General features: G+C 32.2%; 1 protein-coding gene across 5 annotated transcripts in view; it reads left to right on the top strand.

Annotated features, from left to right (window-relative positions):
- Positions 1–26,344, top strand: part of LOC129976053 (plexin-A2-like) — a 575,617-nt gene that overhangs the window by 369,611 nt on the left and 179,662 nt on the right. Inside the window, exon 4 of one of the 5 annotated variants that reach the window (XM_056089407.1) lies at positions 13,331–13,371. The exons of the other annotated variants lie outside the window; for them this stretch is intronic. The gene's annotated coding sequence lies outside the window, so the exon portion shown is untranslated. The remainder of the gene's footprint in view (positions 1–13,330; positions 13,372–26,344) is intronic. 5 annotated transcript variants of the gene reach the window in all.

The following is a 26,344-nucleotide window of genomic DNA, read 5'->3' as shown; positions in this document are numbered from 1 at the left end:
AGCTCGAACTTAAGAGAATTCCTTAAGATGGGAATTAATTTTGATTTATGATAATATTTGATGCTTTAGGAAATTTTCTAAGCGTTTGGCATTGCAGTTCAAGACCCTTAGAGAGATGAAAGGCATTGCCGAATAAATTTAATAATAAAAACAGTTTTTAAAATCATATGTATTAATAAACTAAAAAGTAATTTTTTAGTTTTTATTTTAGTCTTCAAATAGTACTATAATGCTTTTAAAAGTATTTTTTGAGCAAAGTCTCATTATCAGGTAGTAATATTTATATGGAATCAAAATTGAATTAATTTACTCAATTCATTGATAATGAGTGAATGAAAGTAATAAAATAATGTGTTGTCATCTAGAACAGATTAGTTCATGACATTTCAAAATTCTAATCCAGGAGGAAATAAGTGAAAAATTTATTTTGAAATTTCACATAAACAAAAAGTGTGTTAAAGTTTCGAAGGTATGCACTCTCTACTATTTTTGATTAAGTTCTTTCACTTTCAAAATTTCGTAAATTATACCAAATGATTTTCTGTGTCTTGCGATTGATTCATAATGGAGATCTGTTTAAGTGTATTTTAATTGCTCACATTCGTATACTTTTCAGTAATTGTAATTATTTTCTCTATCTGCAACAGAAGCATTGATTATTTTTTTTAATAACTTCTAACATTCTTATTCTGTTTTTAGGCGTCTGATTTTAATGTTGATGTTTGACTATTGAGCAATTAAGAGCGTTATTTTAAAAAGTGTGTTTAGAAAATTCTTTCTTATTTCGTTTAATCAGGTCGTTTCATCCACCCATATTACTTTAAAATAAGACGACCCGAAGCCACTCATGTGTTTTCTTGGAAAATGACAGCTATCCATTTAACTTCTTACTACAATTTCTTAATGTGGTGTTATTCATAAACCGCTTAAGTATAATTTGAACGATCTGGCCTCTGATATGTTGATGTTGCCTTGACTATTATCAAGTGATTAAATATGTAGTTACAGGATTTCAAATCACCAGAAACCCACTGTCTTGGGAAGCCTCATCTGTTAAAATTCTACAAGCACTTGGACATGCTACGGTCAGTGTGGAGGATCGGTTAGATAATTGATTATTCACATTGACCGTAAACGAACACGTTGACTTTCCTCTCTTGCTGGGAGTTTGCGCCCTTTTTTATTTACAATACAAATAACCTTTCTCTGTATGATTCTTTTCCACTTCCAAAATGTTATCTGCATATATTTTAATTAATATTGCTTTATTAATAAATTGTTCTGATATTCTGCCCTTTTCTGATTTAGAGACACCTTGCTTTTGCATTTTTTTTTTCCAGTTTTTATTGGCGGACATTCATATATTTCATTTTAAAATTTTTCAGACTTATATTTTTGTTGATTAATTTAAGTATATAACTTGGCCAGATTAAATTTCCCAATTTATATTAATCGACTGCGAAATGGATTAAAATGTGTCCGTTCTAGCCACATCTCGAAACCTAATAGCAATGCCTAGTATTCTTTCTTTTGCCATTTTCTTATTTCCTTGGGGGAGGACCACTTTGTTGCACCCCTCCTCCCTCCCGTCTTTTGTTTCAGTCGTTCTCCGATGGAGGGTTTTATAGCAGCAGTCCAGAGAGCGCTTGATTGCCAGTCAACGGATGTCATTCGCTCAAGAAATCTCCTCGATAACATTCAAATCACTCCCGGCGCATTTCTCTTTCCGCCAATCGGCAGTTTTAGCCGCCATCTTTTGCTTTTATTCCTTCTTAACTCGGAACCAAAGACTTTGGCCCTTTGCCCATTGGGTAGCGTTTTGTGGAGGCCTTCACTTTCTCATTAATTTTGGATATCGTTTCGTGCCCTTATTTGTCCGTACGTGACCTTTTATGCAGTGCTCAAAAATAATTCCAATTAAAAGTGTACTACAAACTTAACAGTGTATCATACGTCCATTTAAGTATCCGCTGTTGAATATAACGGTAATTGATTATAATAATGAAACAAAAACTACAGATTTGAAGAAGACTGAAGTTGTGAAGAGATGACATTTTCTGTGCTGTCTCGTTAAAAAATTAACTTTTGATTTAATAGTACGAAAATTATGCGTGTTAGTTTTTTTCTGTTAGCGATTACTTTTTATGTAATCAGTGAAATTAAAAAAAAAAAAAATACTTTTTAGTGTCCGTAACTTTTTCCATTTCGTTTTTTTGTCGATTTCATTTTTCCCAGTCCTTTATTTCAAGGTAATATTTTTAAGACAATATTTTAGGAATCTTTAAGGGGGAAAAAATGCATGAATGAATGCGTATGCAAATGTTTAAAATTCATAAATACTTAAAGGTAGAATTTCTTTTCGTCGTATTCGCTACAATGTCGTGTTATTGCTCATAAAGTTAATTTTTAAAAATTCCTTTGAAGTTGAGATTTTATACTTTCATTTTTTTTATTTATTATAAAGCGTCCTTCATTAACCTTTTTTTCAGTACCTTTTGAAATAAGTTTATTCTTGAAAAAAAATTTTATATTGCAAAAATCTTGCGAGAGGTAATGGTGCTTTGTCTTCTAGATTTTTTTTTTTTCATTTTAAGTATCGCATTTTTAAAAATTCTTTTCTAAATTTATTTCATAAAATACTTTATGCTATATTTGTTTTTAAAAAATTATAGAAAATTATAATAACATCTTTAGAAATTTCGTTTTCTTAAAATATTACTTGATTCCCTTAACTGCAAATCTTTGAAGTAAACGAAAAATTTTCAGTATTATTAATGTTATGCCTAATATTTTTATTATTACTCTCTATTTACTAATGTTAACTTGGTGGAAATCTAAACCCAGCTTTAAAAAAAAAAAAAAAAAAAAAAAAAAACCTTTCCGGGCCCTTTCCTCTTTATGTTGTTTTCACTGTGCTGTGACCCTCCGAACTGGAAAAATCGTTTTACAGACCTTCTTGCTCCTCTCTTTCGGTAGCTCTTGTTTTCAATCGTGGGGTTTTAATTCTCTTGGCCCGCGGGGCGGAACACCGTTACGGTTCCGATTCCGGTATAATTACAAATACGCGAATACGAAATTTATGAGCCGACGCCCAGTCGAATACAAATGGCTTCATTGCCTTCTTTTGTGAGAGAGGAAGGGCTTTCTCTCGGGTTCTTTTTAATTCCATGTGAGAGAGGAGAGATTCGTAACCGAAGTCAAGAGATCTCAAATAAATTATTTGTTTGAAACGATCCATTTTCGAACCCTGACTGGAAGGAGTTCTTTCCTTCAATTTATTTGTATAAATCTTTTAAGATAAATATAAGAAATACAGGAAAAGTCCTGAAATATTGACTTTAAAGTAATTTTGAATGAAAATGTATTAAATTATTACTTAGAAAAACATTATTTATCTAATATTTTACTAAGAATTTTTTTTATTTCCAGTAAAAAATGGTATGTCTTAATAGTTTTGTTGTTAAATAATTTAATTAATTTTGTAAATGCTAGCGATGGACGTACTCGTTAAGATTAATTGTATTGAATGTGTCTTGTTTGACTCGAGTAGTTTTTTTTACATTGACTGTTTCGTAAATTTTGCAGGCAAATGGGTTGAAAATTTGTCAGTGAAGTATTAGTCAAGTTCTTATTGACATGCAAAAATAAAATGCAGCGTATTAAAATGCTCGGTTTAGCGTATTATATGTCCAGGTAATGAGCCAATCTGAATATTAGCTAAGTGTTTTAAAAAATAAAATTACTGTCGAGGAAGAATAATTTCATTGCTGGTCAATTGCCTTTTCTTTCTTCCCTCCTTTCTTTTTTTAAGGGCTGCGGTGGTAAGGTCTCGGCTTCGAAACCGGGGGCTTCAGGTTCTAGACACACGTTTCCACCGAAGAACCGTCGTATAAGCGGGTCTGGTGCACATTGAATCCGTCGGGGCCAAGCGTTCTCCCGGCGATGTGGTATGGAAGTTCGGAGAGGGGAGGGTGCCAGCTCAGGTGTCGTCCTCGTCATCTGACCGCGGTTCAAAATGACGAGGTCCGTTTCAAAATAGCCCTAGTATTGTTTTAAAATTGGACGTTTATATAACTAAACTAACGTCTAAATAAACCAGAAAAGGGGGAAGAAACCGCTTACATTCTTTTTAACTCCCGAAAGAGGCTGATAACTAAAGCTGGGAGAATCTAAATAAATGGTGTGTTTCGATCTATCCGTCTCTGTCGGTATTGAGGCGCAGAAGTTTGTTCTACCGTTTTCCGAAGCAAACTGTATTGGAATTATGTTAACTAGCTAAGCACCGGCAAGTTACTTAAACAAGTAGCGCTAGAAATGTAATGTTGAATTAACAATGCGTTTCTAATTAATTTCATAAATATTTCATGGAGGATTTAATATTGAGTGATTTGTGAGGCGAATATTATTGGTCCATTATAAGAATTTATTGAATGATTTCAAAGCATAAATGTGGTAATTAAGAGCAAAGCGAAATATTTCATTTAATAATTGTTAACTGTGCCGAAATTTTCATTATTTAATATAGTTAAATTTCCATTTAAAATTCCATTTAAGTGTTTGAGATAGTGTAGATGTTGTCAATTCAAACCAAGAAAGTATATTCAAAAAGTTATGGATGTGCACTAGCAACATCATAAAAAATTTACTATTGAAAATTAAAAAAGCTGTAAAAAAATAATAAGCCGAAAGCTGCATTATATAGTAACTTCCTGTAGACTGAGACATCCAGCAAGCGAAGCAGCAGATAGCAATTTTTTAATTACCTGCTTCTAGATGATATAAAATAAATGAATAAAAATGTTACAATTAAAAGATTTTTAAATTGTTTAATTTTTTTTAAATCGATTCATTTTCTTTTATATAACAATTCTACAATATTTTTAGTAACTCGAGCACTTTTTGTATAATTTTATTCATTTAATTCTTCAGTTAGTCATACTTATTTTACATTTACATATTTTTGCTTGGCATAATTTATCACTTTATGAAGTTTAGTTTTTTCTATTCCATGTCATGTTTGAAAATTTTATTTCCTTAAATTTATTTAAAAAATTCATTTGAAGAAATCTTAATTCTTAGTGAACCAGATATTATAGAGTGTATTGTAGAAAAGTAAATAAACTTTTTTATTTTTTAATGTAACGATTAAAATGTATTTCTAAAGACTAGATTTTTTAAAAATTCTAATGGACTTTATGCATTTACTAAAGCATTTGAGAGATCGAAAACCAACCTTTTTATCAGGTCTTATATGTCAATAAATTGAACAAGGGAATTTTATTATAAATTGTACCAAAACATACTTAGTTTGCTGTAGCAAATCCAGTACGTTGTAGATGCTGAGTCATTTGACCATGACCGTATCTGATTTTGTCTTGATAATGTTGAATCGTTTGATTTCTTCCTTTAACCTGTGAATTTTCTGTCAACAATGATATTGCCTGTAATTCAAATTCACCTTGGCTTTTTCGAGTCAGAAGTAAAATTGTTTTCGTGTTTGAATTGATTTTTTTTAATGAGCCTTCAAAACTCGTGTCCTTAATGATATAAAATGAATATTTTTTTAGTATCTTTCCTTTCCACAAGTTAATGTGCAGTTGTTGTATTCAAAGGACTGAATAGAATTTGAATTGCGATAATTAAATTATTCCAATAATCATTTAGAAACATTAAATTTTTTGAATAAATTTTTATTTAATAATTATTTTAATAATTAAAAATATTTTATGCCAATTCTAATTTATGATTCAACGTTTTCTCTTGTTGTGCTCATTTATAATCTCAGTGTTTTTTTCCATTTATTGAAATATTTGAATAAATCAAATTTTTATCTGCTTCGTTAGCTTCGAATTAGTTAATTTCTTTTATCAATAATAAATGAAATGATAATTGAGTACGAACTGAAACTAAACTTGTTATTTTACCAAGTTTAATGGAATTACAATTAATGTGGTTGTTTTGATAGCTTTTACTTAACAAAAAAATCTTTAAATCTAAAAAAAAATGGGATCGTAGGAATTTCCGTAAGAAATTTTTTCATTCCAAGGCACTACGGGATTTTTAAGAATCCTTTCTCATTTTTCTTTAAAGTCGGCGTTATTTTGCTTCATCGGTCCGGTAGCCTAAGTTTATTGCTGTAGTTCGCAGACGAAGAGAGGAGAAATGAATATTTTATGGATCCAACGGTATTTGCCTACCGAAATCCAGAGTGGAATGGTTTTTATTTCTCTTTTATCAAAGCCTCTCCTTCACTGGAAGGAATATTTTGTAATTTAGTTTTCTGCAATGCACGTTGTTTCTGTGGACAGCTGGATAAACTGTTGTTGAGATAGTGTTTATGGCAAGGTTAAAATGATTCCTGCTTGCATCAGAATTCCCATGGTGTTTTGCGGTGATTTCTTGGGAAATACGTTGAAGTGGAGGAAATGTTATTTTTTTACCGCTACGTTTAGTTGCCACCGAGCACTTTCCGAGTTAAAATAGGAAGGGGAGGCAAATTGATGCAATCTGTTTCGTCGTAAGTTTTTGTACGTGAATGAAAATATAATGGTTCTGCAGATTTTCCTTTTCCTTTGAAAAGGGTTTTATTATACTTTGTGATTTTTACAAAAATGTATCTAGCATATGTGAATATTGTTTCGAATATTGCTTCCCTGCTTAGTTTGTTTTATACATGGTTTTACATATATTTTCACGATTCCTGTTTAATGCTTTCCTAGCCATGGCTACTAAAAATGGTGTTAACGAACATAAACGAGCGTGTTAAAAATCGTTCAAGCAATATTATTTACCAGTTTTAATTTCTTTTTAACTCTAACGACAAAGTTCAAGGTTCTGGTTTCTAGTTGAATTTTTTGACCCCAAACTATGCCGATAGCGAAGAAAGGCAGTTGTTAACGGTGACATTTATTGTTGGTTGATATGGCCTCTTGGTCAATTCAGAAATGATTTAAACGTTTACCGGCAAGAAAAAGAAGGCTAAAAATGTATTAAGCCGTGTTTAAAGTGGGATCAATCCAATCATGTTACCTTCGAAAGAGGATTCACTACGGAAGAGGATGTTGTTATATTTTTTAAAATCTATGTATCGAATAGAAAAATGCTGTTTATAGCAGTTTCATGCGATGATTTTTTTAAAGCATTTATGGTTTGCGCGTGAATTTAAGAGATACGCAGGCGCGCTGTAGTCAGCTAAACCCATAAATGATGAAATTCCTGCATGCTGTTATCCTTTGTAAAATCATGTTTTTATTTCTATCCTCGTTCTGTCTTATCTTTAATATTTTGTCATCATTTCTTCAAAAAGTTAGAAAATTGGTGTGAATTAAAGTTGGGAGAATATGAAGAGGATGAGCAAGCTTTATTCTTATGTTGTTGTCCAGAAATTTGGCGGTCTTAGACGTATATTTAGTATTTGTATGCCTGCAAATTGTCCCCCAAATTATCTGTTTTACGACTTCTTATTTTCCTTTTTGTTCTTATGCTGTTCGAAACAGAATGACGCCGACAATTCTTGAAATGTGTGCCTTCAACAAAAGCTTGTGTGTGCGTGAGCCATTCTTCATTCCCTCGGGAGGGGTCCCCGCAAACCGTAATGCGATCCTCTTGCCTCCGCGCCGACAAAGACCTTTTAATGCGCCCTCCTTCCTTCGCAACAAGTCTGCTGCTGTCATCGCGTGATGAGAGGGGTCTTCCTCGCTGTCTCCAGGGGGGTGGGGTGGAAAAAGGAAATAGAAGTTGCATCACTTACGTTCCGGTCTCTTGTTTTCAGAAGACTCTTCTCCGGGAGCTGGGGGATTAGTAATTGGATTCAGAGGGCGAATAGGCATTCCAAAATTGGACTTCGGATGAAATTCCAATGACGATCCTGTCTTCCGGCAGACGCAGACCGATGCAGAATGCGTGATCAGATCAGATCGAAGGAACTTCATCTGATTTCTTCATCCTTCCACCCCTGTTTTGGAGATATTCGCGTCAGTGCTATTTCAAGTTAATGACTTTTTTCTTCGGTGAATCTGCCGCTTACTACAATATTAGTTTTCATTAATAAGTTATTAGCTCAGGAGCGTAATCGATTAGATTGAAAATTACATTTTAGTTACTTAACTCTTAAAATTCCATGAATCGTTACTAGTTATAAATGTGATGTATATATCATCTGCCTGCAACATCGCCATGACTTGGAGGGGGGGGGGCAAATTATAACTACACAGATTTCTGATCTGTGTATTGTTTAGAGTAGAATATTTATTCACAACAGGTTAATATCGATTAGAATGGCCTTTTGCCATAATATTTACACGATTCAAACGAGATCTATAAATTCAAGATGCATTGTGCAACAACAGTGTACGTCTCAGACTCATGCTGAATACAGTCATAATTGGCGTCATGACCTATCGCAGGATCTGAAGTCATGTTGACATCAGGCTGGGCCCATTTAAGACATTAAGTGAAACATCCTCTGGCAGAATAACTAGAGCTCATCTTTCTCTGTTGCAGCGAATGTTTCTTTTTTCGGACTACACGCGTTGCCTTAACTGTCTCATACGGAAATTCATTATGAAATCCCTCCACCTCCACTACTAATAAGCATTTGAACAAATGCCCGGTATTAAATAATACGGATGTTATGATATTTTTAACGCAGAAGTTCAAGAGTTTTCAACTCTTTGGGGATGTAAAAATATTCGTGTTATGTATAGCGATAGAAAGAAACTTAATCAAAAAGCCCCTGTCTAAAATCTAACAATTTACCAAATCCTTTAATTCTAAATTTTCTCTGAAATGTTCTTGAAGTTGAAGGTCCATCGAATAAGTCTCATCATTTCAGAATGGCTGTTTCACTTTTCATGCCGCTCAGGGCATGCAGTAAGCATTGTCTTGCAAAATGACATTCAGGTTCGCGTTGTTGACGGCAGTTACGCAGTTCCAAATCCCGTATCTGTATTCCATTCGCTGTTCGAGTTATGAGCGATTACGACAATAAAAACTGTGCAACGGTGACACGCCCTAAGATTACCGCCTCTTTCCTCCCGGCCTCGCCTGTCAGGGAGAGATTTGTAACCGACGCCTCGCTTGGAAATTCCGCAGCGGTTTGTGTAAACTGCAAGATATGGGTTGGCTGGTCAGTCGATGAGGGTACTGCGGCTTGTCCGCTAAATAAGCAAAGTCACCCATGTGTTGTGAATTTCATACTGATTTGCTTTGGTATGCATTTTGTTTGATTTTGTATTTGCTTAGACACTTTTTTTTTCAATTGAAAATCTTTCACCGAGTTGAAAAAAATTCCCTGTATTTATAATGATTCAAAAAATGCTTTTTATTTTTCTAAAATTGGAATCCAGATTTTAAATAAGGAAAAACAAATCATATTTGAAATTGAATTCAGGGACTTTTATTGAAATGATTTTGTTTATCATTATTTTTTTTAATAAAAAAAAAATGTGGCAAACTGTTTTTTTTTTTTTTTTTTTTTCCCTAAGTGACGCGGCTTAGGGAGGGGGAGATCCACAATTCAAAATGGATCAATTCAATGAATAACTACAGAAAAAAATGGAGTTGTCGCTTAGCTTAATTATGCAGTTTTCTTTTATTTGTGAAAGCAAAATAACTTTTGTTGAGGAAGTCATTTTTCTTTTTTAATTTTCAGTTTCTTTCTCATATTTGTATAATCGAGCAAAAGCTTAAACTTATACGAAATTTTTCTTTAAAAAAAAACAAAAATGAACAATCAGAATTTTCATTTTTTAAATAGTTTGTCTTTCTAAATGAGAATGTTTTGAGGAGCTGCTAGAACATTCATTGTATCAATATCTACCTAAAAAGAATATAATGACTAGGGATTGCAATACCGGGATACCGAATACCGGTATTTTGAGCCATTTGTACAATTTTGTAATACCGGTATTCACAAGTTTAAATACCGGTTTTTCGGTATTTACTAGAAATTTTTAAAATGGTCTCCACTATATGTTCAGGGATCGCGAACATAGTAAAGTAGTATACATTTTTGTTTTTATGTCTCCCTAACGGGCGAAATTAATTAGCTAATTAATGGCTTAATTAATTGCTTAAATCTAAATTAGCGAAACATGGATTATTCCTGAAAGAAAATATTGTATCCATAACGACTGATAGAGCAACAATTATGAAAAAAGTTAGAAAGTTGATTGTTGTAAATCAGCAGTTGTGCTATCTATGCACATGGAATTCAATTAGGAGTAATAGATGTATTATACCAAAAAAATAAAGAACAGAAGAATCCAAATACTGTGGATATAGAAACTTCGGATTCCAACTTAGAAGAGAGTAAGTGTGAGAGTGATATTGACAATGAAGATAACGACAATGTAATTATTGAAGAAGATATTGCTAATGAGGATGAAATATTAACCTATCAAGAATTGCTTCCTATAATTTATAAAGTTCGAAAAATTGTTAAGATATTTAAACGTTCCCCTATAAAAAAGGATATATTACTAAAATATGTACTAACTAAAAATAAAACAGAATATATGTTAATATTAGATTCTAAAACACGTTGAACAGCTTACTCCTAATGATGGAACGATTTTTGAAACTGAAAAATCCAATCCAAAAAGCAATAATCGACTTAAACTTGTAAACTATTTTTTCAGATAGTGAATTCGACTTAATATCCAGAACTATATCAGCTCTACTTCCAATAAAACTGACTATTGAGGCATTATGTCGGAGAGATTCTAATTTATTAATAGCTAATGCAACAATAAATTTCATTTTGCAGTCACTGAAAGAAGAGCACACATCACTATCTGAAGAATTATATATTACATTGAAAAATCTCTCAGAAGAAAGGCATACCGAAAAAGAAAATGTCTTATGTTATTTACATAATTATAAGGATTTTAAAAATGAAAAAGAAAAGAAAATAACCAATTCAAATCTGATTAAGTTTAGAGTAAATTTTCTTAAAATTTTTTACCCACAAACCTATCCACATTCAGAAGAATTCGGTTCAATTATCGCAGATTATGATGTCACTACTGTCGATAGTGAAAAAGATTTGTCTCTTGAAAAAAAATTAGAATTAGCGATAAATAAAAAACATTTCAACGAACCAAAATACAATACAGAAATCAGCTATATCCAAAACCATCGGACGATAAATCGATTTATTTGAAGATGAGGGATTTAGAGGTAAATACTTGGAAAAAGTATATCGCACATTGCTAAGAGTACCACCAGCTAGCATAGATGCCGAAAGAGCGTTTTCGACAGCTGGTCATTTTTACACAAAATTACTTTTCAGGCGTAATGACAGTACAATTGATGCATTATGTTTTTTTAAGATCACATTTCAAAAATTTATAATAGTACCACAGACTGAATAGTGATATTTACACTTTTTTGTGATTTAAATAAATAAAATGTTCCTCTATTTTTTTGTGATTATATACTGTTATAATTTATAAGTTACAAATTATTTTTTGTGATATTTACACTCTCTGGCAAATTAAACAAACAACTGGCAAATAAAACAAAGAAACACATGTGTTTTCTTTCTTTTTCTAAAATTTCTAATACCGGTATTAAAACCGTTATCCCGGTATTAAGATTTTAAAAATACCGAATACCGGTATTGAAATTTTGGTCCGGTATTGCAATCCCTAATAATGACTAGTGTGTACACATAATTTTATAAACAAAATTATACAATATATGATGTGCTGACTTACGCAAAATGCTTTCGTTTTAATGTTAATGCTTTCTTTAAGATAGTTGTCATTCTGCCTCGTAATAAAATTTACTTAAAATTATGTTCAAATATGTAGAGTGGTTAATTCTTTTGAACAAATCGGCATCTAATTTGTCAGTTTAGAAAATAATATTATTAAAATATTTTCCCTGTGCTATAAGGAAAGATTGATTTCCTTTTTAGAATCTAGTGTCAGTTTAACCCTCTCTCTCCCCCCTCTCCCGGTTGGAATGCAGATTTAAACATTTTCGAGTAATAGAAACAGTACAAAGAATAAACACACTGAACTCTTCCAGCTATGCCGATAAGAAGACTTTTCACACTTGACGTCAATTTAACAAATCTTGGACTCTTGTATATAGTTGCGGAGAATGGCTCCTAAAAAGTGCATTCACTTCCAAGAATAACAATTTAAATGTATTTTCTGAGTATATATTGATTTTAATTAAATTAATAACCATATTTTTTAAATATATAACTAAGCATCCCTATAATTAGAAAAAAAGAATATTTGAGATAACAAAGTTTTGGCAAATCAAATCAGATGTATTCGTCCATCACCTGCGGAACCTGCTTTTTATTTTAAAATAAAACTGAATGTTCACTCGCAAAAAAAATCTGAAAATTCGATATTGAAAACTTTCTCAAAAGAAAACGGTAAAACCTTTGTACACTAGATACATGAATTTGACGAATTGTTTTCAAAATCTTCTGGTACTTTGCACCTCAAGTAAGATTCTTAAGTGTTTCCTAGTGGAATATTTGTAATTTCCGTGATTTATATATTGGCCTCGCAACTTGATGTTAAATTCGATCATGTTCTTTACCTTGCGCGCAAGTTTTTTGTTTTAGTGCAATCGGACAATACAATATCGGGTGTATACCTCTATCAGGAACCCGAAATGCATGACCACAGATACCGACATTTTCCCGCCACTGGGCGGCGCCATGTCTAGTTTCCATGGCAACCGATTCGTAATCGACTGTCGCCATATTACTAGCGACACGTGACAAATTGGCCGCGGCGCTGTTGCCACACTACTGAAACTAATTAGTAAAAATGTTGTTCTCTCAATTGCTACGGCCGTATTCTTCGTAGAATAATGCATTGCCTTGTCTACTTTCTTCAACCCCCAGCTCCATTTTTTTTTGTTCCTTTTTTTCTTCTCCCTTCCTTCGTCTCTCTGAAGCAAAACCTTTTGTCGTTTTCGGTACAAATGGTTGATGATGTGACACATGTCGATTTTCTTAAAGGTTTTTTTTTTTTTTTTTTTTTCCCCTCATTTCATCTCTTTAAGTCTTTTTTCTCCTTTTCACCTCCCCCCTCCCCAGGGTTGAATTGATTGACTGTTAAAGAAAGTGTATTGCGGTCTCTCTTTAAGGAAGACATTAGGAGAAATATGCACATTGCCCCCCTCGCCCTTTTTTCTCTTCTCTGATTCGACTTTATCGACCGATCTCGTTGTTGAGGGAAGTCGAAACTTCCTCCTTATGATGGTAGTAATAAAGAGTTATAATTTTTTGTGTGTGTGCTGTTATTTAGTGTTAATAAGTTTTGCGTTTTAATATTTTTTTTCTCTTTTTTTTTAGGTGAGTGATATTAATCTTACGAAGGTTTTTCACTGCTGACGGTAATATATTTCTTCTGCTTCTTTATAGCTTTTTTTTAAATTCTTTTGGCCTAGTTAAATAATAAACTAGCGATCTTCAAAAGCAGTGCTAGGCAATTTATTGATGTTACTTTTATTTGTAATGCACTTACTGTACGATATCTCTTCCCGCTGGTGTGATATGGAAGTGTGGAGAGAGATGTGCCAACTCAGGTGTCGTCCTAGTCATCTGACCGCTGTTCAGAATAACGAGGTCTGTTCCAAGATAGCCCTAGTGTTGCTTCAAAACGGGACGTTAATATAACTAAATTAAAGTACTATACGGTATCTGGTTACAAATATCAATGAAAGCAATCTCTACTTCTGATGATTGCCCGGCATTTGTGTTGCTTCAGTGAGAATTTAATAATAGTTTCGATAATTATAATAATCTAATAATAATTTCTTTCATCTTTCCATGCACTATTTTCAAATGGTTGATAACGTCCATACAAGAGGTATTTGTCCAAGAATGGCTGTATGCACCAATAGCAAAAAAAGAAGCATCTGTTCGTTCGAATTGGAAGCAAATCGTAATGTTTACAAACTACCATTACAATTTTTGTTGTGTTAACCGTTAGAAAAAGTTACACCTTTTTCTAAAGATATAAATATATATTTTATGAAATCTCATATATATTTTAAATATCACATTTGGATGGAGGAAAAAGGGGAGGAAGATAAAATCGCATCCTATTCGAACGTCCGTAGAGTTGTTATTCCTGCATCTCCTAAAATGATTATTCAGAGCATCCTGCGTGTGGTTGATGCTTTAGACGGCGGAAGAGTAAAAGTTTTGTTCATTTGCAGAGCCAGATATTCGTTGCACGAGGGTTGTGGAGCTAATGGTTTAGTGGAAGGACAGTTGTGCCAGTGTGATTAATTTATTATGAAATATCATAATAAATTAAATTTTCCATTTAAAACGAATTATAAATGATGAAGATGTTTGAAATAAAGCAAGATCCTTCTAATATATAGTTACAGAAGTTTTCCCCTATTTTTCCACCTTTATGGATAAGGATAGAAACTTTAAACTGGCACATGAAGTTAAAAAAAAATGATTATATATATATAGGAGAATTTTATATCTCTACTTATAATAAAGATGAATGTGTTTGTTGGTATTCTACGGACTAGAATATTAAAAATTTATATTAATTAGTTTATCAAAGTTTTCCCCAAAGACTTCCGAAAATACCTAATAAAAATACCGAAAATATGACAGAAAAATAATTTTTAAAAAATACCTGTTCGATATCTTATTTTGCTGAATAAATATATATATTTTTTTATATATTTTCAATCAAATTTTTGAAAATATTTTAAGTATATCCTCCAACAATATATTTAATATAAAATAAGAACAAAAATGAACTCTCACGGAAAGCTCATTTCACTCATGCATGTTTCGCGTGCATGAGTGAAATGAGCTTTCATCAATCTGTTGCTGTTGCGTGGACAGTGCGTTTTTCCTCAACCAAACGCGTTGATATCGCGAAATTCAAATGAAGCATGGGCTAAAGGAATGATCATATTTTTACACCTTAAATGATTCTTGTCTATTTTTTTTTTTTTTTTTTTTATCTTACTTTAAATTTTTCATCATTTTGTCTAAAAGTTTTGAAAAATATTTTTTAAAGGGCAACTAAGTACCTCTTTAAAGATAATCTATCAATATTTGATTTTTAAAAATAACCAGCCGCCTTTGGAGACCCTCTGGTTCGCCAAAATCAATATTCACTAAAATTTTCATTGAAATATTTTATGTAAATTTATCTCTTAATAGATTCTTCAGCAAAATATTTTTAAATTTCCAATCTTAAGAGTGCGCATAAATCATACTATTATAGAGTCCTTTCGCTGTTCCATTCACTGTATTTTATTCTTTAATTTTCTGTCAACTTCCGTAAAATTTGAACTTTACATTGAAGGGGAACTGATAAAAACGTTTTTGCTAAAACCAAATGCGGTTTTTATTTTATTTTTAATATGAGTGCAGAAATCGGAATTTTTCAACATTGAAGTATTATGTACATTATAGAATATTTTTTATAATTTATGCAATAACTCAAAGATTTAATCAATAAAAATTTGGAATAAAATTAAAACTTTTTCATCATAAAATTCAATTAATTTTACTTCCAAAGGAGTTTAAATGACTTAAATTATATTATTTTTTAATCAATAAATGTACTTCCGTAAAAACTGGGATGTCTAAATTTTACACGTTCCTTTTTTCTTAAGAATCGGATTCAGTGAAATAGTCTTGACACTCCAACTTTTAAATAAATCAACCTTTCTGCTTTCTTTGCCTAAATCTAACAAAATTCTGAAATACTGAATAATGCTATTTTAGGACAAGAAAAAAACGTCACATTTTTAAATTAATGAGCCTTGGAAAATTCTAGGTGCTGATTGGCGCATCCTTTCCTAGCAGGTCTATTGAGGTATCTAAAATCCTTATAAATTTTTTATAAGATGGTAATATACAAATTTTTCTATAGAACGCCTACACATATTTACGCAATCATCTTAATTTGAGCAAATATAAACAAAAATTTAAAGGGAAAAAACACTCTCACCAGTCTTTGCCATGGCATAACTTGCTGGACATTTCTTGAACCTTCTATGTATTTGATTTTGCGGCTCTTGATAAAGCGGAAACTTGCTTGCAACGAAAATGGTTCTGTTTCTTTATCCCAATGACTTTGAAGAAGTGAAAGTTCACGAAGACAAAGCTAGAGTCGTACTTCAAACAGTGTCACTGAATTCCTGAAAAAACGGAGACTGATGCAGGTGTTTCGTATATACCTTTTGAACAAATTTCTGCGAAGCCCTTCTGTGATTGGTAGATAGGCTGTAATTACAAAATGCTCTTCTATCATGGAAATTGTGATGCGGCCATGGTCCACAAAAAAAACTGTCAAATCGAATATTTTTTTTAAAAAAAAAAAAACTTTTTATTTTAAATTTTAATTAAAAGCTCTGGATATCATTATGAAAATAGGTAAGCGCCCTCTGCATAATTGAATGTATGAAAATATATTATTTTTCTTTTCATTTGAAATTTGCTTCTTTATTGCCGGAAATTGAATTTTATGTTGAATCAAAGAAATTGTATGAAATAATCTTCTGATGAATTGGTTGCTCAAATTATAAAAATGATTCTGTAGTGCAGGTAAAAAGTTCAATCCTGAAGGATTTTATATTTTTTGAAGAAAAATGTTTGGGTTCAACAAAAATGTTTTTATATTAGTTAAAATTTTATTACTTCTATTTCAAATTAAAGTTCATTTTAGCGTTGATGACAGAAAATGCATGATATAATGAACGGAATGCTGTAAAAGTTCTAAAATAGTATGAATTTTATGTATATCAAAATTTGAAGCATAAATATATTTTACTGAAGGAGCCTTTAAAGACCAAAATACATAAAATATCTCATTTTGCATTGATCAAGTTTTGATCCCTGGGAATCATTTGCTCGCAAACGGCCACTATTAATAAATATCCTTTTCTTACATTTTTTTCTTCTGTCAAAAATTTGTAATTTTCTTTATATGAAAAATTAGGTTTATTATGTACGATATGTATGTTGCAGATGTTTTTTAATGCACAGTTGTATGACATTTGTAAGATTGTCGCTCAATAGGAACCATATCAGCCTAACTTTGCGAAATGTTAAATGAAAGAATTTTGTCCCCTAACACTTCGTATCTAATCTCGTGCAAGGCAGCATTAATGCAAAGGGCAAATGCCAACATGCAAAGGTAGAAAAGGATATAAGAATTCATTATTTTTTTATTAGTGAAGTAATTTTGTATAATGAATTTTAATTCTCTTACGTTTTTCGAACTCCCATGTTCAGTGTGCTGTAGCTTCTTTCTACGTTCAATAGGAAACGGTATTTGTATTTCTCCACTGTCGAGAATACCCTTAACAAAAGAGTCGGAAATCCACTCCTGTGATAGAAATAACGGGTCGCGCCGAGCGGCTCTTGAAAAGCATCGCTCTTCTCTTAATTCAGAATTCCGTTTATTTAATCCTTTCCGTAAACCGTTTTCGTTGCAGACGATTTTTAATCGTCCCCTAATTACGAGATGGTTAAGCCTCATTCCTTTACCCGTAATTTTACAACCACTTTCCTTCTACGGCCGGCCAATTCGATCCGAGAGCAGCGAATTTTGAAAACTATTTTTGAAAAGGGGAGCTGATAAATTCGAGCGTGTCGTCTGCTCATTAAGGGACCTGAAAGGACGGTAATCGCGCCGGCAATCCCAGCGCCACCTATCTGATCACCCCCCCCCCCCACTCTTTTCTAAAGTATTTCCTAAAAGTTAGGAGAGAAGAGGAATTCGATTGGAATCGCTCAAAAAGATAGAGGGGAAAAAATTCTAATAAGTGATTAAATAAAGGTCTAAAGAATTTTTTTTTTCGTGTGTAAATTAATATTATGTAGTATAGCTAGTATGGAATACTAAACTAAATGCAGTATTAAAATACTAATATTGTAAAGATTTCGTGGGATTCGGTTTGTATTCACAACAGTTTTTTTACAGCTGTAATATTTTTCTGAATAGCTGATATTCATCTATAAGGCGAGGAATCTTTTGCCTATTAAAAAAATGTGAACAGTCTGAAAGTTAGAGAAAATAATAATAATATCCAAATAACTGAATTATTATTATTATTATTATTTTCGTTCAGAAAGTCTTTCGTGATTTAAAAATAACGTGACTTCCGTTTTAGTTCCTCATCATTCCGGATTTTTCTCGGAAAACTTTTGTTGTACCGATTATCATTTTTGATTGAACAGAGCATTTGATTACTTAACCAAATGCAATTATTTTTCATGGATTTTATCAGTCCCACGGTTTTCTTTTCTAATACAGTATTGTAAAATATTAAATAATTTTAAATATCTTTGTTACATCATGTTAATTTAAAAATTAATTTCAATTTTATTAATAATAATTTTGAATTAAGTCTTATTAACACTTTATAAGACAACCTTTGAAGAACGTTAGTTTTAAAATGCCTTTATTGCATTAAAACATTTTTAGCAAAATTTATTTATTTTTATGACTTTTATATTTGCACTGTATTTATACTTATTCTTAATTGATTACTAATTATTCAAAATCTTATTCAGTAAATAGACATTTAATTGGAATTAAATATGTTTTAGTTAAATATCAATGCTTTGCTGTTCTTTTCTACTTTAGAAAAACTGTTTGGTGATTTCCTTCTAATGTTTGTGTAACTGTGTTGGCTTTGTGTAAGAAATCAGTCTTTCTAGTTCGGAAACTGATTCGATCATTCCTTATCCGCGTAACTTTGAAGTCAAAATATCTTTATTTTGGGATTTGCTTCTATTTATATTTGAGGTTATGGAGAAAAAAAAAATCGGAAGTTATCTTTATTTTGTGTCATGTGAGGAAATCTTTTATTGTATTCATTAAGTTTTTTAAATTATTTTTTTAGATATTTTATAGCTGTCTTAATGTTGCTGTTTTTAACATTAGCAGCTTATAGAAATCTGCAATTTAAATTAAGTGTTAACTGGTTAACAGATACTTAAACTATCGTAAAAGTTGTAATATCAACTTATCACGCGGCAGCTACTAAACCGAAGCTGAATACTCCTTTAGAGGTTTTAATTCAGGTCTTTAGCATCTCGTCATGAAATAGAGTTGCAAAGACTTGTTTGATTAAATGATTTTTGATCTGTTTTTTACTTACAGCTATTTAAAATAAGTAGTCTTTGCACCAGGTTTAAGACGTTTAACAATCTGTCATATTCATGTTATAAATAATATTTTTCGTGAAAATACATTCTTAGCTAAATTAGATTAATGAGATTTTACTTGGTTGTTACTTTTTACTTCAAAATTTGTCATTGTAGAAAGCATCTTTAAATAATAGCGATTTTGTTTTTTGTTTGATTCCCGGTTGATTTTTTTTTTTTTTTTAACGGGGAGCGTTTATTGTTATTACTGTCAGAAATTAGGTCACAAATGCCGAGTTCATGAACATTAATTTTTCTAAGTAATTGATTGTATTTCTCATTCTTCATCTTCTCTATAGGTATAATCGGATTATCTTCAAAAGACTGACAAATGACGTAAAAATAAGATTCTATTTTCCGTTAATAGAGGGATGAATTAAACTTAAAAGAAAATCGATAATTATGTGAAATAGTTAATTGGGTTTTCATTTCTTGAAATTGTCGAATACCGGAAGAGCGCGGCGTTTGGACTCTGCCACGTTCACCGACCATCACACGAATTATTGTAGAACATTGATCAGAATAAGTTTCAAATCCTTGTGATGTCGCCGTCACGTAACAAATTTATCACGGATCCAACGATGGCACTGCTTTTTAACATCAATATTTCCAATCGAAATTCTTGCCTGACTGTTAGAACCCCCAGGTGAGCGATTTTGAACCGATTGACTGCTCTGTACACTCATTCTGTGTCGTGCCAGGCATCCCATCTGACGCAGTAGGTATCCGTAACTCCTACCGTTTGCCCTCCTCCCCTTGTCTCCCACGCGCTTTCAAGATCGATATTTTCTGCCAAATCGATGAATTCGCCTCATCCCTCCTCTCCCTCCCCTCCTTTTCCCCGAGCATCTTTCCTATTGTTGAAAACGATCTTGTCTTTCCACCTCGCCCACTTTTATTGTTAGACTTTGTCCTAAAGAAGGTGTTGCGCCACACCGACTTGCCATTCGAACGCCGCGTTTCGAACGCTTTCGGTGTTCGGTTCTGAAATATGACATTCCTTCTATTGTTTATGGAAACTATTTACAAAAGAATCAGTGCTCTTAAAGATTTAATTGAACATGTATTTCGAGAAAATGATCGAAAGCTCTCTCAGTTAATGATAGAAGACTTTCAAAAACTCGATGAAAGATTTGGAAAAACAAGCAAGGCAAATTAGAAACTCTTTCGCCATCAATAATCAATAATAAAAGATGATTTATTCCGATTGATACAAATTTTATTAATCTGTATTCTCTATCCCCCCCTCCCTCTTCTCGTCTTTACTTTTTTGTAATAAATAACAAGTTTCAGTTCATCCTTTCTCGATGCATATCAAATGAGCTCACTAGTATGAGAATTCCATTAATCTTTGGAGGAAAAAAGTGACATCACAACGTTAAAATAAACCGTAATAGGCTATTGGATGACACGTTCAATTGCTCCTCACATGGATTGGTTCCATTTGTAAATTAACTATAGAGCAATTCAAAAAATTTTCTTTCTAATTTATCACATTCTAACATTTTCAGTATTTTCACGCACTCCGTAACTTCTCAATGAAGTCGGCACAAAATGGATATTTGTGTCATCCTACTCTAATTTTAAAGCCCACTACTTCGATTGTACATGGCAGGATGACACATCTTCAGCCAATCATATTAGAGTAGCGTTTTTCGCTATTTTTTTAATTGGCAGGTGTTCGCAAAAGAGATGAGTTGATTTAGACATTTACCTTTTAAAATTGCTGCTCACGCAACAGGTGTGTGATATTGGTCAGTACAACAGTCCTGTGAAATGAACGGAACAAGTTTTTAAAAATTAATTTTTGAAATACTGCGGGCCTATGTCGACGTTCGGCTACATAGACTTACGACCGTTAAAGCGTTAATAGACCAATCAAATTTCTAACGATTCAAAATATCCTACATCAATAGGATGAAGAAGGTTAAGACAGGCAATGACGTCATTTGTAATAGTCTCGCTACTTAATACAGTAAATGAAACACAAATTTTTGCATTGACATTATTAATGCACATTTTGCATTATTACGGATAATAAAGAACTCGCTTCGAAAAAAATTTAATTAACATACCAAAACCGTCCTCTACAAAATTTTAAAAGGAGGCAACAACAACAGCAAAAAACTTCGTATGTTTTGATTTTATAATTAATATAAAATGTTTTCCAAAATATTTTAATTTTATGGTTAAAGATTTGACTTTTGATTCCGGAACAAATAAATAAAAGTTATCAGTAAAGTACTTAAAAATTAAAGTTAAATGTTATAATAAACTCATACTTGTATTCTACATTTTATGCTTTTAAAAAAAACATGCGATTGAATATAGTTCCGTCTGTAGTACGAAGATAGATAGTTTCAGAATCAATTTATACACATGACTCGCTACTCGATTAATATTGAATACAGACCTTTTAATATAAACAGTATATTTGCCTTGTTATTATTAGGTGCTTGCATGTATTTTGATCATTTTTTTTCACTTAAAAAATGGCATTTATTGAGAAAAATTGGTACAATATATATCATTATATTTTCCATCGTTTTCTACAACTCTTTCCCATTTTCGTCCAATAAGTCTTGCAATGGATTGTCTTCCAGTTATTTTGGTCCTCCAGACCGTTCTTTGTCATTGACATCGAAATCACCACTCTTAAATCGTTGAAACAAAAACGGACAATTGGGATATGTCGGAGCAGCATCATCATAAGTTTCTAAAAGTGTTTGATGGGCTTCGGCAGCAGATTAATTCAAATCAAACAAAAAAAGCAATGAATATCGAGAATGCAATTTGGAGCGTTCCATGATTGGGGTCTTTATACACTGAATAACTCAACAATACTAAATATAAAACTATCAAAATGATAACAATAAAATAATAGTAAATTGGTAAACCTAAAACCATTGTCGTTTATATAGATACTTCGTACGTTTTCCAATAGATGTCGCTGATTAAAATACATGCAAGCACCTAATATAACAAGGTATTTGCTTTGCTCTCAGTTGCATACTTCTGTAAATATAATACAAAATTTTTGAAATAACAGTCATAAGTAGGGTTACAGGGTTAAGTAAAGTCTGCCATCCAATTATTGTGTTCATCTCTTCGACAGCGGCAGGAGACAGCCTCTCGATCCTCAATGTCCTGCGACTTGCCCATACACAAACATGAGCCACCCGACTACTTCCCAAGATCTTACAATATCTATAAAGTTTATATCTCGATTCGGCCGGCTCCCCACACTCCCCGTATTAATAATTCATGCCCCTTTCCCGTATTTCCCAGAGGTAATAAATAGCGAGGGAGGGAGAGACACATTCATAAAGGAAAGGAGGGGAGAAGCGTCTTGCTAAAGTGACACGTGAAGGTAGCAATTGCTCTCTGGAGGTGAGTTTTCAGCTCCTGTTATAGGGTTTTCTTGGTATGAAAAAGCAGATGGCATCGTTTGTGCTGCGGCTTTATCTTCTGCTTCCATGGCATCGACACTGGAGCAGACAGACAGACGTAATGGCTCACGTCTTGGAGTCACGGATGCTGTCCTCTTGGTTATTCACTGATGAGGACTTTTTTCTCCGAGGACCAATACGAAGCGTGCATCATGCTCCACCCTGACAGAATTGCACCACCCGAAAAATGGTGCATGAGTAGATTGATTGTCCAATGCATTTTGCATCGAGCGTTCCTTATTATAGCTTGCCATGCCAATATAAATATTAAATCTCTTTCTCTGTGCCATAAATGAGGATTTCTTCTCTATTTTTGGCATATATGTGTTATGAACCATGACTCTGGCTAACGCTTTTTGGTAACTTATTATCTCTGCTTTTAACGCAACTTTAAGATCATAGTAGTGTCATTCGTTTTCTTGCATTGCAGATCACAAAAAAGCTCTGAAATTTGCAGACTGCATTATCATGAATTCACTTCTATAGAATAATGTTTTTGATCTAGTTAATGCACTTTGAAATATTGACCGCTTCACTGAGTATACTTTCATTTCGTTTTCTACTGATATCCATCACCTTAATCTCACAACCTCCGCAGTTTTTAGTGTTGACACCACTCAATTTTAAATGTTTCGCATTAAAATAACTTTCATTACTTACTTTTGCTCATTTTTTATGATGACTTTTTATTATGGATTTGGTATTCTTTTCCTATTTTTTAAGATATTGTTTTGTGGCCAGTTTTGTCACGTATATAACAGTTCAAAGTCATTTAAGAATGATTGATTTAATGCATTTTATTCGATTTTGCGTTTTTACTAAAATGTATTGAGTAAACATATGCAAATATTTCCTGACATAGAATCTCTTAAAACGTTCCTATTTTATGCTATGAGAATTTCATAGCAGTCTTTTTTATTTTCTATATATAATAGGGGAAAAAAATAGCAAATATAAAAGGTGAATCATGGTAAAATGTGTATTTAAAAGTAATATGAATGTAATAAGTAATCGTAAACTTTAATAAAAATACATAAAGAGAGCGCAAATTATATAATATATAAAATTTGAAAGAGAGTTGTAAGTCAAAATAGTATTCTGACTCGTGTTTTTGTCTGTAAATGCAGAAAATTGTGGGGTTCGGGGGATGATTGCTTGACTTGAGGTTAGACCAGGACGCTTTCTATTAGATTTCAAACACCTGAAAAATGTCTGCACAGCGCGATCACTTGAAAAAAAATCATTAATTTATTATTTTCTTCCAAAAATATGTTTGTTTAAAATCAAGCATGAAATTATCTCGCCAGGTTCTGTTGGTAACGTCTATTTAAAGCTTTGAATTTGATTGTCTGCAGCGCAAAAAAATGACAAAGATCTCTGTCACTCTTTTTTTTTTCTTTTCTTTTCCAGTCTATGAATTTTATTCAGAATTATGATTTTTCCCTTTCTACACGAAACAGCTGCTCTTATAAACTATTTTATGGATTCATTTAGCATGATGTGTAGTTCAGTAAGCTTAATTGCGCATGCTCCTGAACTTAGTCTTATGCTTTGCTTTAAAGTCATGTAAATAAATACGTCAAATATGTAAAGAAAAAAAAATTGGCTTATGTTAATAAAAATTATAATCCGCTGTTTAAAATATAAAAACGGTATAGTCGTTTTAATTTTTAACTATGTGAAGAAACATTCTTATTTAATGAATGTTTTTTTTTATAATCTCAAGTAAAATTATTTCTATTCGTTCTATTCCTTCATAAGCGTTCACTGTTTCAGCAGAGATGTTTATTCAATTAATTATTTCATCATTTTTTTATAGTGATCATATAAAAAAGGTAAATTATTACATTTTATTAGACTTTTCTATTAAATATTTTCGTTCCCCCTTCCTTCGTAATGTATGGCTCTTTAACAACAACAAAAGTCTGACTTAGGGAAAGTTTTTCTGTCATTAAAATAGCTCTTGAACCATTGCATTCCACTTGGGTGAAGGAGCGCACTGCCCATTTGGTGTCATCCTTTTTTTGTGAGCCTAACCATACTACTCTCAAGTAGCCCTGGATGTAAGCCCTGGTATTCATTTTGCAGTATCGCGCATTGAGTTAAAGTGTTTCTTATAGTTGTCGTTTCTCTGTTATAAACTGTTGCGATATAACGAAATATTTCATGGAGTTTAGCTTTTAAATCCGTATGTAGAGCTTTTTGAAACAAAGCTCTACATATCGAATCTTTTCTTTCAATATAAAAAGTAAATAATCAAAGGTGAAATAAATTATTTCATCTTGCTTGATATATTTACTACCTATGATACTATGTTGAAAAGTCAGTTTTTTTCCCCGAAAGTATCATCTTTTTTTTAATTTAATTTTCTTACTGTTTAAACAGGTTTTTTTAAAAATAAAATTCCGTTTTCATTTTTTGGAAAGTTGAATGATTTTTATGCAAGCATTTATATAGATTTAAGGCTGTTCTGCATTTTTATTTGCAATTTCCTCAAATTCGAATCTTGAATAGAATTTACTTATAAACAATCATATAAATGAAAATTTAGAGGATATTTTGTGTTTCAAATTTAATATAAAAATTTCTTAATATGTTCTGCAGTTTCTTAACAAGGGAATAAGTAAACTATTCATTTAAAAGTATTCTATAATTGTTTTAATGTCACACAATGTGAAAAGAATTTTTTTATCAGTCATACTTAAATATTTAAAGTGTAGGCAGAAATACAACTTATATTCCTTAAGCTGTGTGCACTTTTTAAAAAATCATTTGATATACCTTTAAACTAAAAGACTTTTGCTTTATACCACATTTTAGCAAATAAAAAACCTTTTTTACTACAGTAAAAAAAGTTTTTTTTTTACTTTTTAAATAACTTTTGTCATTTAACTGGTATAGTTTAATACCATAGATGTTTCTTCAACCTTTTTTATGGAAACATTCAAAAATATAACTACTGGACCTTTTTCAAAAAATTTATTTCGAACTTTATTCACCTGACATTTTAAAGAACTTTATGCCATCGACGCAAAGTAAACATTTCGAATTAAGCATCATATTCTTGGAATTGTTAGCTCAAAAACGTATGAGCGTTTTAAATAAAATAATTGTCGAGAATATTTTTCGGAAGTTCACGTAACGCATTTGCTTATTGCAAAAGACGATTAACTTGACTAAAGATGAAGGTAAGACAAGCCTTAATGTGGGAAATACATTGTAGATTAATTTAAAAGCTTATTAGGAATTAAAATTTGAAGGATCTTGACCTTTTAGAGTTTCCACGCATACCTAAAAGGCCTGAAGAACTTACAGGCTCCTAAAAAGGAAGGGGGGGGAGGAATCTTCTGCAGGGGTGGGCGTGCATGGTGTCCAAAATGGCGACGTGTGTTGACTGTATGGGGAGGATTGACCCTCTCTTCGTTGCGTAAAAAACGAACATTTTCTGCGGAGTAAAGATAAGAGGATTTATCTGGCAGTTGCTACGGAGACTGGGGTAACAACGGTTTCCATGACAACCCTTTGGATCGTCTTCCTGGTATTTTTACCCTCCCCCCCCCCCCTCTTCGCACGCTTAAGTCTTAAGTGTGCCCAATTGAAATCCGGGCCTTTTATTTGCGATGTTTGAGTTAGTTACATTGATCGAGTAATTAGGGGTGGATGGGGGAGAAACATTCTTTTTTGGTTACAAATTCAACGGGAGTTGTTATTTTCT

This window comes from Argiope bruennichi, chromosome 7, assembly GCF_947563725.1.
Source record: "Argiope bruennichi chromosome 7, qqArgBrue1.1, whole genome shotgun sequence".
Classification (NCBI taxonomy): Eukaryota; Metazoa; Arthropoda; class Arachnida; order Araneae; family Araneidae; genus Argiope; species Argiope bruennichi.
Note: the sequence above shows the minus strand (reverse complement) of the source record. Positions and strands in the feature narration are given on the sequence as shown.